We start from the raw sequence: 21,785 nt of genomic DNA on the forward strand, positions 1-21,785 counted from the left end.
ACAGAAACTTGCACTCACCATGTTGTTCAGATATCAGATTAGAAGAGCGTAGATGTTCTCATCTAAAGGTTGGCCTCTGAGAAGGTCAGGTAGAGGTTCACTCTCCTCCTCATCTCTAGCTGAAGCCAAAAGCAAAGCTCCCACTTCTGGTCTCGAGGCATATGCCTTCAAAAGGTTGGTGTGAAAGACTCTGGGAGCCTCCTTAGGTCTACCTAAGTCCACCAGATAGTTCACCTCTCCAAGTTTCCCCACAACCTTGAAGGGTCCTATCCATTTGTCATGCAAGGCCCTCTACGTTGTTGGCACCATAACTAGTACAAGCTGGTCTTGAGTAAACACGACCATGCTGGCGTTCTGGTCATGCCAATGTTTGACCAGAGCCTGACCTGCGTTTAAGTTATCACTAGCTTCTGCCATCATGTGTGACATTCTTCTCCGGAGACCTATCACATAGTCAGTCACTCTGACTGGCTTGGAGGAAGGAGCACTCTCCAACCCCACCTTAATCAGGGCCAATGAACCTCTGACTGGATGGCCATAGAGAAGTTCAAAGGGACTGATCCAACTCCCTCCTGAGGGACTTCTCTATAAGTAAAAGAAAAGGAATGGCAGTAGAAGGTTGCACTTTCTTTTAAGGGATTCCTCTAAAGCACCTATCATGCTCTTCATAGTACAATTAAACCTCTCTACCAGTCCATTTGTCTGTGGATGGTAGGCTGTAGGGAACTTGTAAGTGACACCACAGTTTTTCCACATGGCTTGCGTGTAGTGGGACATACAATTGTATCCCCTGTCGGATATCACTTTGTTAGGAAACCCTACTCTGGTAAAAATACCAAGTAGAGCCTTAGCCACAGCCTGAGCCGTAACAGTCCTCATAGGTATTGCTTCAGGATACCTAGTAGCATGGTCTACTACAACCAGGATAAACCTGTTTCCGGATGATGCAGGAGGGTCAAGGGGACCAACAATGTCGATGCCCACCCTCTGAAATGAAACTCCCACCACTGGGAGAGGCACAAAGGGTGCCACATTCTTGGCTCCACTCTTGCCAGAGGTTTGGCAAGTGTGACAGCTCCTACAGAATTTGTCAACTTCTGAACCCATTTTAGGCCAGTAGAAGTATAGGCAGACCCTTTCCTTGGTCTTTTTGAAACTCAAATGACCAGCCAACGGTATCTCATGAGCCAACTGTAGGAACTGGAGTCTGTTTTCTAGGGGCACTACAAGTCTTTTGTAGTTCCCAGGGATAGACTCAGTCGATTCACTGTAGAAGAGGCCATCTTCCCAGTGCAACCTATGCATCCCACCTTCTTGCCCATCAAGCTGCGAAGCTGCCTGCTGTCGAAGACCTTCAGGAGTAGGACACTCTCTTTGTCCTCTGCTGAAGTCTGCCCTGTTGGGTCCACCTTCTGCCAGTAAAGACTGCAGCTCAGGATGTTCAACAGGGTCCATATCTCCAACTAAAGTTATTTCTTCTTCCAGATCTCACTCTTCAAAGACTGGATCAACCACACAGGGTTGTACCTCACACTCAGCCTCAGCAGGTGGAGGAGTCACAGGTGTGACATTGGACAATCTTGGGGATGTCCTTGTTGGAAGCACAGGGGTGCTATCTGCTTTCTTCTTGGAGGTCTTGTGTTTCCCTTTTACCTCTTTCTTTCCTGAAATAGCAGTTAGTAAGACCTGTGGACTGGGAGTGATAGTTTCCTCTACCAACTTCTCTGGAGAGCCTCTCAAGGTCCTCTCCCTTCCAGGCCTAGTGAGTTCCTGTCTCCTTTTACTGGGAGGCATAGGGGTGCTAGACACAACTCCAAGAGTTTTAAGGTCATTACCCAACAGGACTCTCCCAGGCACTTCACATTGCACAATAACAGGTATTTTGACAGTCATATCATTACACTGGATGTGAGCTGGTAACTGGGGAAGCATGTACACAGGGACTCCAGCTAACTGGTTAGGCATTTGGTTGCCTTAGCAACATCCTCTACCTTGAAAAATGTTTCATCAACCACAGTTATGCTGGATCCAGTGTCTCTGATGGCAGGGGTCTCCTGGCCATTCAGAAGAACACTAACTTTATAATGCTCTTTTGTATTATCTGGGATGGAACTATAGACATCTAAATTCTGTTGTTCTCACAAGCCCAGGGACACTAAAGAAACACTAGCTGAGACTCTCATGGGTTCATCAGCTAGTAGGTGAATGTTTTCACTTGCCATAAGTACTTCTTCCTCTGGGGAGAAGGCTAAGGAGACAGTGTGGACCCCTGAAGGTTTACCCTTACATCTGGGATCCCCTTTCACATTGTCAGTTGAACCACAAACATAACATTTCCCAAATGTTTTGATGAATGGGGGCTTGTTCTGACCTCCATCTGGTTTGGGTCCAGATTGTACACTAGCCTGATTTGGTTTCCCTTGTGGTTTACCCTTATGTTGCTGTTTTTGGGGCCCTCTTTTGGATTGGACATATTAGAATGCTCCTTGTTATCTTTCTTTGTCTGCTTTCCCTGGTCCTTCTTCCGAGTTGCCCCAGAATCCTTGTGAGTAGCCCTGTTTGCAACCCACAAGTCAGCAGCCTTAGCTAACTTCTTGGGATCTATCTCCTTGGAGTCAGCAAAGTCCTGTCTGAGCTCAGCAGAGCAGGCATCATAAATTGACTCCAACATAACAAGATTTTGAATATCTTCATAAGAGCTTACTCTGTAACCCTTAATCTAACCATCTAAGTTTTTCAAACATTCACATACCCAGGTAGCACAAGGGGTACCATCATGCTTCTTGAGGGTCCTAAACCTCTTAAGGTACTGGGAAGGGGTCTTCCCAAATCTAACAATTAAAGCTCGCGTCACACACTCATAATCCATCCTATTTACCTCCCCAACACCATCACAACATCAGATGCAACAGTGGGTAGCCTAGAGAAGAGCAAAGGAAGCAACTTATTCTCTGTAATGTCTTGAATCCCATGGTTATATTCAAACATTGCCAACAAATCCAAAACATCAAGCTTAGTCTCATACATACTGACAATTTCTTTAGGCATACAGGGTCTCTAAGCATTTTCCAAAGACAACATTTTCATTTCTAAGTCATGATTCAACTCCATTTCTCTGACCTTAAGTTCTTGATGCTTTTGTTCAGTTTGAGCATTTGTACGTTTGAATTCCAATTCAAGCCTCATCTTTTCTAGAGCAATGAATTCAGGACTGAGTGTAGGAACTGTAGGGGGCCCAGTGGACAAAGGTTGAGGTTGATGAGCAGGTAGAGGAGCAGTAAGGCCTATATTGTGAGACACATCTAACTCATCCATTATAAGAGACACATTATCATCCTCATCATTTTCCACATTTGCTGGAGGGTTAGGTATTTCAGACCCACTCTCCAGACTTTGTTTCTCTAACAACCTTTCAATTAATTCTGACTTTTTGCCTTTAACAGAGAGATTCCTATCTCTACACAGATTTTCAGATAAATCAACAGTATAACTAAGGAGGGTCTCCTGTCTGTAGCTTTCCATATCAGACATGATTAGAATTGTTTTTGGTGATGGTTAGTTTATCCAAGGTAATAGCAGCACTCTAAGTGCAATCACTATACTTGACCCTCACCGCTGTGCACCAGTGTTAGGCAGAATCATATGCAGTACCATTTGGGAACCCCACACACAGTTAAGACTACAAGTGACAATACATATTCACCTTTGGTACAAGCCTGTACTACACAGTAAAGTGGTAGCGATGGCTGAGCAGCCAGACTTATCTCAAGAGTAAAACTGAGCAGTATCAGAAGTTACACAAAGGACAGTAATTAGTATGGTTCAAACAAACACTGGCTCAAGGTTTCTGAGTAAAAGAATATATATGTATTTACACACCATTTGTAAAACAGATCACTAAAGTAAAGCAGCAGAAAATCACAATCTTAATATACTACCCAACACCCAATGAATTCTGCACATGTTAAGCTCAAAATGATGTGTGAGCAAAATGGCACTCCAGCTATTTAAAAGCGAGGGAAAGACAAGGTTATTCACAATTAAGCAGCACCAACAAGTAAGTAGGCAGGGCAATCTAAAAAAGGCTTACTACAATGAAGATTCAAATCAATAGGCCTGGGCCAATGTCTATGGTTCAGAGTCTTTGCAGAGGATCACACAGTTCATAGTAGTTTGCGGTTAAGTCTTTGCCAAGAGTTCGAACCGAAGTTGGTCAGAAGAAAAGTTACTTTAAAGAGTAGAGAAGGACAAGCCCTCGGATTGGCAAAAGATTTAAAACATTTTCACCGCGGTCAGACAGAACAAATGACTGGATTTGAACAGTACCTTAATAGAAGAAGAATGCAAAAGTTACTGGCAGATCCTGGCACAACCTGCAGGCTCACGGATCCTGAAGCGACTGTCGGACTGACACGAAGGAGGAAGACTGGAGGGTCCTGCACTGCCCAGGGAAGAAACCAGCAGCAGAGCAAAGCGACAAATAAAAGGTGCGCTCCTTAAAACCCAAGCAGGGTCCGGTCCTCCTGGTTATCCAGTTCACTGTAGCTGTGCACAGCACATTTTTTTTCAAATTTAGTTTTTATTGACAATCGGCAGAAATAAGGTCGGGCCGAACATCCGACCCGATCAGCAAATAACATCAGAAAAAAAAAAAACACATTGTCGGTAACATTTTCAATTACATTTTTCTTAACTTCTTTTCCCGAATCCCCCCCTCCCATCCCACCCCCCCAAACAATTAACAAGCAAAGTTTAGTGGTGTTACAAGTATATGAAATTTCAGGAAGTACAAATGCGAGCCATTCAGTTATTAAGAGTAGCACTGGGAACAGTGGGGTTCATATGAAAGGTAGGTGAGCGGAAGCTAGGCCAGGTCTAAGAGGGGCGAGTGAGGGCCCGCCATTTATCTACAATTACACAGGTCTGCGTGACCAACAGTAGAGCGGAGACACAACACTCCTCCCAGGTTCTCCAGTTGTTGGTGGGCACAGAGTGGGTCCAGTTCGTGCAACTCAACCATTCAACCCTCAAACATGTATACAGCTTGGAAGTGAAAAACAGGCGGTGTTAGCCGCAATGGTTAACTCAGCAGAGTGCGGTGGGATGAGTGTTACTAAGAGTCAACGGATCAGGCGCACTCTGTTATGAGCCTGTACAATGCCCCTTCTATAAGCGCATGGAGACACAATCATCGTGCAGAAGGACTGCCATCCATTCTTGTACAAAATCTGTCATGGTATCATTTGCTATTGCTGTAAGCTTTTCGTACGAGAATATCATCCTAAGCTTATGAAGCCATTCTTCCTTGGAGGGGGCCTGGCCGCTCTTCCATTTTTGGGCAAGGGCCAGCCTTCCAGCTCGCAGCATGGCACCAATGACTTTGGGGTAAAGATTTGTTTCCGTCTCCGGCAAGGGGATACCCAGCAAGACTTCTAGTGGGTGCAAGGATGGACCGAACCCCTCAATATCTTTGATCCAGCTAAGTAGTTCCGACCAGTAAACCTGTATAATAGGACATCCCCACCACATGTGAAACCAGGTTCCCCTTTGGTGGCAACCCCTGGGGCAGAAAGGAGATACGTCTCGGAACATTTTGGACAGCAGGGATGGAGGGCGATGCCAGGAATGAAGAATTTTGAAGCTGTGTTCCATGGCAGCCGTGTATAGAGAGCCCACGAAAATACCTTTAAAAACGGCCCTCCAGGTATGGTCATCCAAGGGCATCCCCAGTCTCTTCTCCCATATGCGTTTAAAGGGTTGTCTGCCCTCTAGGTCGGACGTTATCAAGACCATATAAAATTTGGACAGCGCACCCTTACGTGATGTACTCTTGGCCAGGATGGATTCAAATGGGGTGAGGGGGCGGCTCAGCTGTTCGGACCACCGGGGTTGGGACAAAATCCCCTTCAATCGTAAGTATTCAAAAATCGTGAGGGGCTTATCTACCAGGGCCTCAAGCAAGCTGCCATATTCTATGAAGCCCTCCTCTCGTGTCAGCTGGGAGACTCTTTCCAAGCCCAAGTCGGACCAGGCCTGTGTGTCGCGGAAGCCTCTTGTGTCTAGGTCGATAGGGGGCCCCCAGAGTGAGGATAGCGGGGAAGGCCAGGTGGTTAGGGGCTTGTTGGCCCTGCTAGGTTTCCATAGCACCCACAGGGCTGCCAAGGTGGGGTGCATTTTTAGCTGGAGTGGGAGAACCTTAGGAGAGGCCCAAAAATAATCTCTAACCTTTTTCGGGTGGGCATGGATGTCTTCTATGTACGTCCAGTATGTGCCCATGTCATCTCGCATGTGTTCCAACATCACCCTGAGCTGGGCTGCCTTATAATAGAGTCGGAAGTCGGGGAGGCCAAAACCACCATGTGTCTTTGGGAGGGTTAAGGTGGAGGATTTGATTCTAGGTCTCTTACCATTCCAAATAAAATGAAGGACACGGGACTGCAGTGTTTCAAAGAAAGTCTCGGGTATCACAACAGGAAGTGCTGCGAAGAGGTAGAGGAGGCGGGGCAGGACATTCATCTTGATTGTGACCATGCGACCCAGCCAGGAAAGCGTGAGGGGAGCCCATCTAGTAAGGTCGCTGCTGATACGGGTAAGGATCCCTGGGAAGTTGCACTGGAATAGCTGTGACAGGTCTCTGGGGATGGTAGTGCCCAGATACCTCGTGGATTCTCTTTCAATTCTGACCCCTAGAATATCGGAGTTGCTTCCGACATCCAGGTCACTCTGGCCGATGGGCATGATGCTTGATTTGGAAGTGTTTATCCTCAACCCGGAGAAAGAGCCAAAGGTGTGTATAAGGTCGAACAATCGGGGTAGGGATATCTGGATATTGCTTAGGTAGCCCAGGATGTCGTCTGCAAATAGAGAGAGTTTGAAGTCGCACTCCCCACATCGTATACCCGTGATTTCTGGGTCGTTCCTGACCGCTATAGCTAGAGGTTCCATTGCCAAGGCATACAATAAGGGTGACAAGGGGCATCCCTGCCGGGTGCCCCTGGTGAGGGAAAAGGGCTCCGAGGTGCCTCCGTTAACTAACACTCTCGCTGTGGGGCTGTTGTAGAGTGCTGCTACCCACCCACAAAAATTGTCCCCCAAGCCCATCTTCCGGAGGACCTTGCCCATGTAGGGCCACTCGACCCGGTCGAATGCCTTTTCTGAGTCGAGTGAAAGGAGGTACCCTTCCACTCCCTGCCTGGATGTCTCGTGCATGAGGTCGAGGGTTTTCCTTATGTTATCGGACCCCTGGAACCCCGGGATGAAGCCCACCTGGTCTCCGTGCACTAGGGTGGGGAGGAGTTTTGCCAGCCTATTCGCTAGGAGCTTGGCCAGTATCTTAACATCCGTGTTAAGAAGAGATATGGGGCGGTAAGATTGGCATTGCGCGGGATCCTTGCCCTCCTTAGGCAGAACTACAATCATAGCTGACATCATTGTGGAGGGGAGGGTGCCTTGGTCTAGCGCGGCATTGAACATCTTGGCCATGAATGGAGCGAGTACTGATCTATAGGTCTTATAAAACTTGACTGTGAAGCCATCATCTCCCGGGGCGGTGCCGCTCTTTAAAGAGGATATAGTGTCGATTATCTCCTCTGGAGAGATGGGGTGTTCTAGTGCCTCGGCTTTCTCAGGGAGAAGGCCCGGTATGGGGAGAGAGTCCAGGAATTGGTCGATGTCTTTCCCATTCCCAGTATATTCTGAACTGTACAATTTTTCATAGTATAACCTAAATTGCTCTGCGATCTTGGCGTCCCTCGCGGTAAGGTTCCCTTCCGTGGTGCGAACCGAATTGACCCTCCTACTATTCCTGAGTTCCCGAAGTCTCCAGGCCAATATCTTGTCCGCCTTTTCCCCCTTTTCCATGTATTTTTGTTTCAAAAAAGAAAGCTTCCTTTCCGTTTGTCCCACTTGAAGGTCGGCTAGCTTAGCTCGCAACCCCTGCAATTCCTCCCATTGCCCAGGGAACATCTGCGTTTTCAGTTTTCCCCCTGGTTGGATGGCCGCTATCTTGCCTTTCAGCTGTTTCTCCTCCTGCTCCCTTACCCTCTTCCTTCTGGACCCAATACTTATGAGTGTGCCTCTAATGGTTGCTTTAAATGCCTCCCATACTCCCATGGTGCCTACCTCTCCATTGTCGTTCAGGGCGAAGTAATCTTCTATGGCTACCAGGATGGTTTGGCGTATCTCCCTATCTTGTAAGAGGAGGTCATTGCACTTCCATCGGGTTTCAGCTACCGGGGCGGGGGGGAGGCCAATCTTTATCGTCACCATATCGTGGTCTGTCCAAGGGACAGTCTCTACCCCTGAGCTTGTGACCTCTCCCTGCAACGATGAGTCCACCAGGATGTAATCTATGCATGAAAAAGCATCGTGAGGCTTGGAGTAGAAAGTGTAGTCGGGGTTCCGGCCCTGTACAGTGACATGTGTATCGCACAACCCCAGCACCCCATTCACTTCCTGAAAGGCCTTCGCCAACTTCCTATGGTGACGGATGTTGGGGCAGGGATTTGCAGACTTCCTGTCCCGCTCGGGGCAAAGCACCATATTAAAGTCCCCCCCACCAATAGGGTGCCCTCGGAGAATGCCAATATTGTTCCTCTCATACCCTCCCAGAAGGTGTCTTGTGCTTCATTCGGGGTGTATATGCAGACCAGGGTGAACAAGCGGCCCCGCACCTCCCCTTTCACCATGAGATACCGACCCTCTGGGTCTGCTTTCGAGGCTTTAAACCTAAAGTGGGCCCCAGGGGCTACCAACAGGGCAACTCCCCGCTTCTTCGTTTGTGAAGAGGCCGTGAACAAATGCTCTATGGTTTTGGCCTTGAGCTTAGGCTCTTTACCTCGAACCCAATGAGTCTCTTGTACAAAGAGGAAATGAAGACGTAACTTCGCAAACTCCCTTAGGATCAAGGACCTCTTTGTAGGCGAGTTGAGCCCACGGACATTTAGTGACCCCACTGTTAAGGATAGGAGTGGATCATCCATGAAAAAAGATGTCAAGGCTCATAACTCCCTTCCCTGAATCGCAAGCGTCACAGTTCCCACAATGTCTTTGCCGCCCACAACAGGCTCGGAGGAGCCCCCGGGGCGCACGAGTAACCCAAAAACTTAGCGCGCAACAGCAGTAACCCCAACACCCCAACCCCCCCTCGTCCCACCCCCCTCCCGCCTCCCCCCTGATCGCCTGGTTGATTCGTGACATTGTCAGGACAATCCAAACCAGGCCACCGGTGTCTCCCCCCTCCGGGCTCATATACTTCTTTTAACTTATGATTCGAGCCCCCCCTATCCCCGGTTACAATACAATTCACAGACTACTACATCCCCTTCTGTTCACCTAGTCAAGTGTCACTTGCTTCGTGAGGCACCAGCGGCTCGTTTCCACCGTTCAAGGGAGCTGGAGACGTTGGGGCCACTCTCCTGTACTTTCTTTGGCCTCGGACTCTGCGCCTTTCCTTCGGTGCTTTGTTCCCTTTCGGACCTGTCGGGGGTCGCACACAGTTCTGGTCCTCCGTTTCCATACTTGGATTGTCTAATAGTTCGCCCGACACTCTCTGGATATCGTCTTCCGTGATCAATGCGTACTTGTAGCCCTCGAATTCAAAGGAGAGTGAAAAAGGATACCCCCACCTATACCTGACTCCCCTGGACTGGAGCATCTTCGTCAGGGGAGCACAGAGTCGGCGTCTCGCGAGGGTAAAGGCCGACAAATCCTGATATATCGAGATCCGTGCTCCTTCCCACTCCACCGGCCCCTTCTTGCGAGCTAATTCGATGATCCTGTCTTTTTCCGAGAAGTAGTGAAAGCGGACTAACACCGATCTGGGGCCTCTGGATGGTGCCCCTGCTCTGTGGGCTCTGTCGATGGTGGGTTCGCTGGTGTTAGCCCCTTCAAATAAGATTCCTATTACCACATTAACGGCCTTGATAATGTCTGCCTGCGTTTCGCCGACGCGTTCTGGGAAGCCCAGGAAACGTATGTTGCAACGACGTTCTCTATTCTCCAAATCGTCCATTTTTAGGGCGCATTTTTCTTCCCTTCTCTCGAGCTCCGACAAGCGCATGTCAAATTGGGTTTCAACGACGTCGGCTGAGGCTGTGTTGGATTCCAGTGCCTGGACCCTATCGTCCAAGTTATCCACCTTTTTGTCTAGGGTGTCTAATCGTAATGTAATGTCCGCTCTGAAGCCCTTAATTTCTTCCAATAGGGCTGCCATACCTCTGGTGACTGAGTTTGCGTCCATCGGTTCCTGTTGCACCTGGGCCGCCATTACGGGGGGCGTGCGATGAAACTTCTGCAAGGATTCCCTCCAGTTCATAGGCCTTAGCCCCAGTAGGCCCGGGATGCGAATCGCGGTGCTAGAGGCAGCCTCGGAGGTTAAAGCGGCGACTCCGTTCCGCGAGGGACTGGGGGCCAAAGAGCTTCCCTCTGTAGATGGTGGGGGAACTATTCAGGCCAGGCCTTATTACGTAGGTGATAGCCTCCCGTGTCTCGTGCTCTCCGGGCCAAGGGTTTAGCGGAGGTTCCACCCGCGTTGATCCTTTCCGTTGTTACGTTTGGGGGTGTGGGGGGCTCACCTCTTGTGCCCCGAAGGGGCTCACCGGGGTCCGCCTGCTCCTGCGGGTGAATCCCTGCTCCTCTCGGTGCGGGCCCTGTCTTGGCCGCCCGTCGTGCTATGCGCCTGTCCTCTTCTCCAAGGAGCGAGCCGCGGGTCACCTTCACCAGAAAGACCCGGGCGGGGGGAGGAATCCGCTGGCAAGGGGCGCCTAGGCCTAGTTCAGGCTGCGCTCAGGCCCGGGCTCGTCATAGATTTCCGTGGAGCTGCGGCGCCGCTGGGAGGAGGGGCTTCCGTCCCGCAGGGAAGTAAGTGCTCAGAAGTTCGGACTGGTTCCACCTACGAAGCTCAAATTTGGGCTGGGGGTGCCCGACACCTTCCTACAGGATTGGGTGGTGTCGGTTTCTCACTCCTGGGGCGTCGGGGGGGGCTCAGGTCCCGCGATCTGTGCCCTGTCGAGGAGACGAGCGGAGATGCGTCAGTCCATCTCTGCGCCCCCTGGTGGATCGTGCACAGCAAATTTAACCAGAGAGGGGAGGCCTGGCTTGGAGTTTGGCAAACTGGTTGGTCGCACCAGCTCAAAGGAAGAAGATTCCTTGCAGATCTTCACTGATGTTGACGTTTGGAGATTCAGACCTGCAGCAGGGCTTCACCGGGAGGTTCAGTCGTGGTAGTGGTCCTCTTCTTTCAGCTTCTCTTCGGTTCTCTCGATCCAGTGGCGTATCTGCCTTCCAGTCCCAGAAAGCTTTTTATGCAGTTTTCCCCCATTCAAACAGCCTGGCTGTCAATCACACAGCAGTGTGGCTGTCCTGGTGGGACAGCCACCAAGCCAATCAAACAGGAGTGTGACTTGGGTCTCCAAGAAGGCCCTGTGCAGGGGGCCTAAAACCCCTCCCTCACATTCAGCCCTTCCAGACTCTCAGGTGCCTAAGGAGGGCTTCTGAGCAGAAGCCCACCAAAGGACGGCAAACAAAGGAACCAAACCTGGTTTGGCATGTAGAGTAAAACACTAGTCCGCGGTAGAAAAAATACCGTAGATACCACTGCCACCAGCCAAATCTTAAAGAAAGGGGAACGAAATAATGTTCCATGTGAGACAGACAAAAAGGGATGACTATTAACCCTTTTCATTAATCTATGTAAGATAGTTTGTACTGGGTCTGTGAAAAAAGACTGATAAAGTCAATGGCAACTTTACATGTTCTGGGTGACAGTACTCAGCCTCAGAAAATGGAGTTTAGAGTCGGAAGTCTGAAAAAGACAACCCTGTGTCACTGCACTAAAGGTGCTGTGTGCCACACAGTAAAAAGATGATGCCTATGGAGTAGGTGAGACTCCATAGTCTATGAACACAAAAATGTAAAACACACAGCAAAACACATGTAAGAGTGGGAAAAAAGGCTCACACTCTTACCAGGTGGAAAAAATATACCCTAGAAATCCAGCAAAGCTGCTGAGGGACTCAGTAGGTAAGGGAAATTAGCCATTCTGAAGAATTCTCCCTAACAGCCACCCACTGCCATTTCCTTCAAAGCAAGGTGGGGGTTTCAGCTTGATTGAAGGTTTATTGCCCCGTATTCACTTCACTCTTTGATGTCCCAGAATTTCTATTGAAAGAGGCCCCTGCCCAGTGTGAAGTCTGATTAGTATGTGAAGCTTCTTTGTCCTGGTTAGTCACAGTTTTCCAACCTAGCAATTATCACTTTTGTGTCCTGGAAATGTATGGTGTGGCTTCCTTCCTAGGGGGAAGCTTTATCTCTGCCAACAGGAAGAACTTGTTTTGGGGAGCTTGCAACTCCAGCCCAGGCGGTTTAAAGCGTGTATTTCCTTATTATGGGTCCTGAATTAAAACAGACCTTTGAAATAAAATGGCCCATGTATGTGTTTTCACCAGCCACAAACCCCTTCACATTGCTAGGTAATAGCAGGCTTTCCTTCAACAGTTAACTTTTTAAATGGGCATTTTTCTCTTTTATTTTTGCAAAAGCCTATTTTTACACGTGTTGAAAACTGCTAGCATTTCCTTTCAAATTCGATTTTGCCATCTAACTTCCCAGTATTGCCTTGCAGCCATAGTTATTTTCTTCTGGGCAGTAGTTTATTTGAAGCACAGATGCATTGAAACTGACATGGCTCATATAGCTGGAGTCTCTTTTGAACTACTGAGCTTTGATACATTTGTAAATAAATGAACGTGTTTTCCCATGCAAGTAAAAGTGAAGTTCCTTGTTGATTTCTCTCAGAGTTGGTTTGACAGGGCCTGTCATTCAGAAATCATGCCCGGTTTTGCTGAGACACAATGAGATACTGGGAATGTCAGGGCCTAATTAATCACAGTGATTTAAGGAAGGACAGATGGAAATAGCGGATGCAGCATACATTTTTTTTAAGGTGAAAAATTGTCCTTTTCAATGGGGATTTTGGGGTTTTAAGCAAAGCAGTGCTGCCTTTTCACTCCATTTCTATTGTACAGGTAAGAACACACTGGCACGCTCTTTCAGTGTGTCCCCTTGTTCCATCCGGTCCAAAGTATTCTTGGCAAGAAGGTGCAGCCATCTTTTAGTTGCTGCAAAAATGTAGTTTTGAGGTCCTAGTGCACACAGGAGCCAGTGCAGCCATCTTGCTGTTTCTGCGAACATTCAATTTGGTGATGTGGGGAAATACTGTTCAGTGGGTCAATATATCCCACAACATGGAATAAGGATAAAACTAAAAGCTCAGAAGGAAGACTAGTAAACACATGCATATAGACTAAGGGGGATACAACATGAAACAAGAAACATGAAACCACTGCTAGCAACTAACAAACTCCACCAAAACACTCTTAGATATGTCAAAAGCACTCTGAAATGACAACAGAACCAGAAATGTGTGAACCTGTCTGGTCCACTTCTAACATGACAGCCAAACAAAAACAACAAAGGAAGCAGGAAGCAAGCTGGGAATTTTAAAGAATCTACAACCAGTTTTTGAACAGCTCAGGGCCTTTGATTGGCTAGTTAAGCTCCCCTGTCAAGTCTCAGACCTCATAATTGGGCATTGGGCCTAACAGAACACTTTGAAGACCCATGACAGTTTTTAACACTGAAGAAATCCCCTGGGAATCCAGTGAATTGCACTGTGCCCTCTCAGAAAAGCACAAATGTCCAACGGAGCACATTTTGGGAAGTTCAAGCACTTCTTGTTCAAATGGTCTGATCCTTGGAAGGTTGTTTTTCCCTACCATTGCCAGAAAAAAAACAATGAATTACATGATATATTTACTGACACAAATTGCGTACCGTTATCTAACAAGACCCTTCAAACTGGAGGTTTTTCCTTCACTTTCTGTTGTTGGGAAATGAGTGTGCTATTAAGACACACACCTTCACCACCAAAACAAAAACACCCCAAACTATAGGCACTCTACCAACTCTCCACAACAGACAGGACACACATAAAATAGACATACAACCACCCACCAAACACCATACAAATGTTGATCAACTAAAAATATACCAGCACACAGTGACTGTTTTTTCCAAACGGAAGCCACCAACAGCACATCCACGCTCTCTTGTGATTTTTCCACTCAATCCGCGCAACTAACCGATTCCAACCACCTTCCTTTTCATATCGGCCTGGGCACCTGGAGACCATGAAAATGGCAGATGTGCATTGTGTAAATCACAAGAACATACCATATTAAGTGAGAGATTTGAAAAGCTTAATCTCTATAGAAAACCCTTTCTTGCATGGGTTATGTGACTAGTCAGAATAGATTGATATTGCTGATGGCACCCACATGCAGCTTCAGGCTTTGCCACATGCAATACTAAAGAGGTAAATTAAGGTAATTGGCACTGCAGTGCTACTCAGATGAGTTATATAATATCTTCATTTAATTGTACATGTGCTACAAGAGTTCATATATTATTTATGTATTTACTTATCAAGCACCAGAGCCCACAGGCATCCGGTTGTCACGCATAAAACAGGACAAACAAACAACAACAAAAACAAGGCAATGGGATCCAAGTGACATCAGAGGAGGTCAAATCAATGCAAAGTCAGATTCTTATATTGTTAATACTTCTGAAACAACAAGTCTTTGAGACACTTCCTTAACACTGAAAGCTAGATGAAAGCTGAATATGCAATGGCAAATCATTCCAAAGATTAGGACTGAGAGAATAGAAGGATTTCCCCTTGCCCCCTGCTCTACGAACTCTGGAATATACAGGAATCAGAACTTCTCCATTAGTGGTGCTGATTACAGACCTCCATTTGAATGTTCCCATTAGAGGATCCTTGGGGGAGAACCTGTACAGTATGATGCCTGCCTTCCCAGACTGCAAGGCAATGAGGCCCATATGACACTTGTCATTAACATTTGTAATATCAGTGAACACTTGATGCGTGCTTTGTGTTTTGTATTGGAGTGTGCCATGTTCAATCTAATTTTCTCCTAATTTTCTCCTGCTCATTGCAGAACGGGATCGTTCCTATTGTGCATCATGCAGTTGTGTATTCAACTCCAAGTGTTAGGTCAAGAATCACAGACATGTAATGGAACCACAGGCTAACTGGTACACAGCATTTTTACTTCAACAATCGGATGGAAAAAAGACTTAAAGGAATAGTTGCAGAATCTATATACAAGTAGCATTGAGAATTGCCTGTTAGGGGAGCATTTAATCGTTAGTCTGCCTTGATAAAGACTGGATGGTCAATACACGTGTTGGCAGGAATTGTAGAATCGACTAAAGTATCTATGGTCTCTTCTAGGAATTGTAAAGTTTTCTTGACTTGGATAGTGATTGGTCATGTGCATTACATGCGCAATATTACCCATCCCCAGGTAGAAGAATGTTTTACTTATGCCTGTAAAGCCAAAAACGTTATTTCTATTAGCACTTATGTGCTCATTGCCTCATAGAGCTCCGGAGGGGGCAATATTGCTTGGCATAATGTCCTTTCTCAATGTATGGCCTTCCGCTTGTCATAATTGTTCTACAGTGATTTAGTATGTCTTTTTAATGATGACATGACTTCGTGTGGGCAAAACCAGTAAAGTGGCAAGAACAAATTGGACATGCATAAAAACAAGTGAATACATTCTGCAAGTGTGCAGTAGGGTTTATGCATTGGCGGGAAATATTGAACCCAGAGCTCCCGAGGATACGCAGGTGAGCGTTCTAACCTTTGGTCCATAATCAATCTAGCAATTTTAGTACCTGAACGTGCCTGTGTCCCTCATGTTAGTAGCATCGCTGTCTCCACCGCCAACAAATAATGGAAAGAAACCTTCAATTCCTTAGTTGAGGCTTTAAGACTGATGACCAAGTATCGCCTGCTTAATGAGCAAATTCAGATGACATAATGGGGGAGAGGGGCCAGGTGAACAGCGCTAGCCACACACTTAGGGTTGCTATCGATGAAAATTGACGGCATTGAGTTTACTTTAAAATAATGTCACCACATACTGGAGAGGTCAGTGGGGAAAATCTGTAAGAAAAAAAAAACATACCAAAATATTTAGTAGATTTATTAATAAAAAAACATGTGAAGTAAAACATGATCTTTCTTATTTATATGAAATCTTCCTAAGGGACATTCAACATGTTCTGTACCATGATTAAACTCTGCATCACTGATGCATGCCTTTAAAATCTTTTTTTAGGCTTCTGAACAATCTGACCATAAATGCATCTGAATAGACTGGCATTTCTATGCTGCATACCTGTGCACTGGTATAACCTGCCCCACAAACTCATGGATCTCCTAAGAATATCCTCTTTCCTGGTGATCATTGCAGGAGGGGCTAGTTCACAATAAAGATGTGAGCATCTTCAATCTCAGAGGGAATGCTGATTATGGGATGAGGTTCTCCACTGTTTACTGCTCGACTCTGGCCAGCATGCAGTAAAAGCTTGTATGCTACTTTATACGAGCAATATCTTTAAAGTAGACATTATTCATTTTCTTGCAGAAATATTGCATTTATCCAGTGGTGGGTGGTGAATTTCTTAACTGGAGGTGTGTAAATATTTCTGCCACATATGCCCTAGCTACCGAGTGTAGTAAGGGAGCCCAAACCAATCAAGGGGTGTTCGGGTGGTTCTCCCCCCGAGAAATTCTTTCAAACAATGAATTACAATTGTGCATTTTAGATCACACTTTTCACAAAAAAATGGGCAAAAAGCAAGTTTGCAGTTGGTTTTTTGTAGGGTAACTCCAATAGATGCAAGTCACCAATAGCGCAGAGGAGCATTTCTCCAACACATTTTCATGATGTCTTTGCAAACAATTTGTGCCAGTATAAAACATTTTCAAACTGGCTGTGCCCATACATTTCCAGGCTGACTGCATCATTATACCCTTGTATTAACAAATAAGAACATATTTGTGTGACCTTTGCACATAATGCCAGCAATGATACTATGAGAAAACATGTCCATGTTTGTTCTTCCAATATATGGCAATATCTCGACATAAGAACATACTCCAGTTGGCTTTATCATTAAAAATGTCAGCCAGAGTATGAAAACATATACAAACAGGCTGCACTAAAATGCCAGTCGAGCTACATAATAACACGTATCATGCTAGCTTTACCAAAGAGTCCCAATACAAAATATCATACCACAATAAAAAATGGCTAAACTGACTTAATTTAAATGCCGGACTAATTACATATTAGCATGTATCATGCTTGCTTTATCAAAGATGCTCAATACAAAATGTCATGCCACAGAAAGAATGATACCACTGATCATTCTTGCTTTGCCAAATATGCCCAATACAACATGTCATCCCACAATAAGAAATTACTAGACTGGCTACACATTAACACTTATCATGCTTCCTTTATCAAAGATGCTCATTACAAAATGTCATGCAACAGAAAGAGTAATACCACTGATCATGCTTGCTTTATCAAAGATGCCCAATACAAAATGTCATGCCACAGTACGAAATGGCTAGACAGGTTGCACACACATTTCAGTCTGGTTTCATAATAACACCTATCATGCTTGCTTTACCAAAGATCCCAATACAAAAAGTCATACCACAATTAAAGAAATAAATGGCTAAACAGGCTGCATTTAAATGCCAGGCTAATTACACATTGACACTTATGCCCAATACAAAATGTCAAGCCACAGAAAGAATTATACCTGTAATCATGCATGCTTTATAAAAGCTGCCCAATACAAATGTCATACCAAAATAAGCAATGGCTGGACTGGCTGCATTAAAATGCCAGTCTAGCTACATACTAACACTTATCATGCTTGCTTTATCAGCCATGCCCAGTAAAAAATGCCATGCCTGCCCCATGGTGCACCAGCGCTTTTCAATCAGACATAATCACATTAATCATAAATGTGATTATGTGTGAGTGTGAGGTGTGGTGGTGCCCATGGGGCAGATGCGTGTCAGGCACTGGGGTCCGGGGTACAGCCATAGCATTTTTTACTGGGCATGGATGCCCAGGAAAAACAAACATGTCTGTGCCCTGGGACCTGAGGGCCTCAAATGCACACATCAATTGTGTGAATGTGAGGTGCTGGTGGGCCCAGCCATGGCCCTTTTTACTGGGCATCTATGATAGATGCCCATTAATAAATCATAGATGCCCATTAATAAATATCGTGCCTTCCCCTGGGCACTCCAGAATCTCACGTGCACAGATTATCAATGATGTCTACATGTGAGGCATTGAGGGGCTAAAGGGTCTGGCATGGCATTGCATGTGAGGTGCTAGGCTAGGAATCCCAGTGGATTGGGCTGGCATTCTTTACTGGGCGTACCCAGTAAGAAATGCCATGCCTGCCCCCTGGGCCTCAGTGCCTCAAACACACATGATGAATGTGATTGTGTGTATGCGTGTGGTGCTGGGGGCGCAAGTGGTCAGGCATTGTATTTTCTACTAGACATCTGTGATCGATGTCCAGTAAAATAATATCATCCCTGTCACCTGGGCCCCACAGCACTTAACACATGCACACAATCAAAGTTATTATGTGTGTATTCAAGGCACTGGGGGGCACAGAGGGCACGCATGGTATTTTTTACCCAACATCTATTGTAAATGTCTAATAGAAAATGTCATACAACAATGTCGTTTTAAAATAGGGGCATGTTATATGGAAAGAAGGACATGATGCAGTTTGCAGTCTGTGCTTGTAGCAACTTACAAACATCTTCTGTGCTTTTTGTTTAGTTGTTTGTAGTTCATTTCATCATGATTGCATTTTGCATGATGATTATTAGAAAGCTGAGGCATATGAGCCTGTTTACAACCCTTTGCTCCATGTGAAACCGAGAAAAGAAATGGGGTGTCAGGCAGGAGTGGTCTATAGTAGGAATCTATATTATTAATAGTGAGACAGAAAGCTATATATGCATGTACAAATGGGTATAGAATATGTTTAAAGGGTGGGTATAGGGTTAGGTTAAGGTCTGCCTATGCCAATGCATGATCTAATACAGAAGGCCTGCAACCCAAATCTGAACTATTCAGCCATCCAACACCTGCCCAGGTAAAGATCATGATGCACCTGCAGTCAGTATAATTGAAACACTGCCCACATTCCATCTGTGCAGGTCTCCATCATGGCCTTTTACTTGAGAACTAAGAATAGAGGACTTGGTACATAAATAGCCACACAACAGAGAGATATGCGTCGAACATTAGGGAGTGTCACATGATGTTAGGAAGATGTTCATGTAACATGAAGGAGATTTGTATGCACGCATCAGCGATATTTCTGAAAGAATGCAAGCTATATCTACAAGTGAGCATTAAGGAGATTTTGGAAAAATGTCAGGGAGATTTGAAGACAATGGGCCTCATTCCGAGTGTGGCAGTCTGGAAATAAGGTTTGACCTGCCGGGCGCAATGGCCCCAGGAGACAGAGCTGTCATGGATGTACCGGCAACAATAGCAATGGTGCCAATGCTTCCGTGTCCCTATTCCCAAATGGGGCTTAAACTTTCCACCACCTGATCAGGCGGCGGAAACAGTGTTACGAGTTCAGCGGCCACCCACCGCTGAAATCACAATGAGGCCCTATGTAAGGGGATTTTGCCAAGAACATTAGAGCGATTTAGAGGGAGCACCATGGAACTTTGTGAAATATTTTGGAGTAAACATCAGTAAAACTTGCAGGCAACATTGAGGAAATGTAACCACTTGGTGTAGCACAGGCAGGACATACAATCATTTTCTGTGTGATTCATGCTAATAATATAGGTTCTTAGCATTTAGACCTATTTTCACACAGGTATGCACTTTGTTGAACTGCATCCTCAAGTACTGAAATAATCCCATGGGACTCTTCACCATGAAAGCTGTGAACTGCCATTACGGTTGCATATAGCGCTAAACATGCAAATACCCCAATGAAGCATCACAATGTGACATCCAAAGAGCCCTGTACAGGTACAGATATACATCACATATAACTGTCTCCACCTGGGTTTGACATTCTCTTACAAGTGTCCAGTATGCTTACATTGGGAATCTTCAATGAATTCTTACTTTTTGCAGGAGCTGCCCTGTAACCAAAAATATGATCGGTTGAAGGTTTAGAATACATCTGAACCACTGGCACCGCTCTGTGCAAATTTACGCACCATCTTGTTTAGCCCACCTTCGCCATTGCAAAAGGCGTCCAGCCATATGCAAATCAGTAAGGTACTGCCACCAATGGGAGCAGCCCAGCCAAAACTGCTAAGCCAAGCCCCCTCTGCACAGAAACAGAAGCAACCCCAGGCATCTTTCGGCCTTTTTGGGCCTCGATCCTGAGGTGCGGCTTGCTTCTCTCTGGGTGAACAACGGTCTGGCCAAGCTCTTTCTCACACAGGGAGACAAACATTAACCCAAAAAGTGATGGGTGGAAGGTTATAAATGAATCTCGACCACTGGCACTGCTACGGGCAAACTATCGAACACACCACTGTATTTTAGCCTCTCTGTGCTACACGGCCAACATGTCTAACATACATGTATAACATGCACAGCAATTGTTTGTAGCATCATCTTCTGAGTACATTGCAGGAATAACCATCCCTATGCCCAATCGACATACACCTAAATGTATGTAACTCCAACCCTTAAAATTGCACTGAGGCTGAACTCTGCTGGGGGGCTTTCCCCACACAACCTGGGTGGATTTGAGGAGCAAACTGCTAGAGCACTGGTATCCATGGCACCGGTCACTGCACACTCTATGCATCTCATAGCCTAACTCAGCACACACTAACCCCCAGTGACAAGCTCACAGTCTGAGCTTGCAACATCCTTTCAACCACTCATTAGGCCCTCTATTAGGGACATGTAAACAATCTGCATCAGAAACACCACCCCTCCAAACACCAGACTTTGATTTGTCAGATAAAAGAGCTGTCTCATCAGAAAATGGGTCACCCCTACGTTTATCCAACAGGAAAGGAACACCTACCTCTATTGTAAGGGGAACAATGACAATAAACGAACCAGTAGGTAGGCGGCCTAGCCCCACCAGGCACATGTGCATCAAATGATGGCACTGTGGTGCACATGCACCCTTGAGCGGGCTAGGTCGCCTACCCACTTGCTTGTTGATTGTGAGATAAAAGAACTGTGCAGTGACTTCTTTTTTGACATGGATGTTTTAGATTGAACTCATACAGATGACAGATGTGTGAAACTTTACAATTGACATTGGCATTCGAAGATCGACTTCTCCTTGCTGTCCAGCATTTTATTAGATGTTCTGAAACCCTTACAGGTGTCCCCTTTAATAAGCAGACTCTACACCCATATGGTACCCCCAACCACATGACTGTCTTATTTTTATAATTAAACTCTTTATTTACATTTGTAAAGTTTACAACATTAAGTAATGAACAAAATCCACTATGTTACATTTAAAAGTAAACCCTCCACCCCTACACCTCCTCAGCAACAACGTAATTAACTTATCAACTCACATAAGAGATCCTAAAGAATCATTTATAAAATATAACAGAAAATACAGTAACATTATGCAAGCCAATAATAAAATGTAACGTCTCTAAACATGAGTAAAGTAACACAAAGAACTAAAAAAATACACTCCACACACACACAAACAGTGCACACTGCACACTACACAGTCATCCCAAAATGTACACCACTGATTCAACTTTACTCAGTGTGAAATAACCCCCTACGTACCATATAAATTGTTGAAGGGCATCCGTAGCTTCAAATAAAGGTCTA

The sequence above is a fragment of the Ambystoma mexicanum genome, chromosome 10 (assembly GCF_040938575.1).
Source record: "Ambystoma mexicanum isolate Mex_15411 chromosome 10, UKY_AmexF1_1, whole genome shotgun sequence".
NCBI lineage: Eukaryota > Metazoa > Chordata > Amphibia > Caudata > Ambystomatidae > Ambystoma > Ambystoma mexicanum.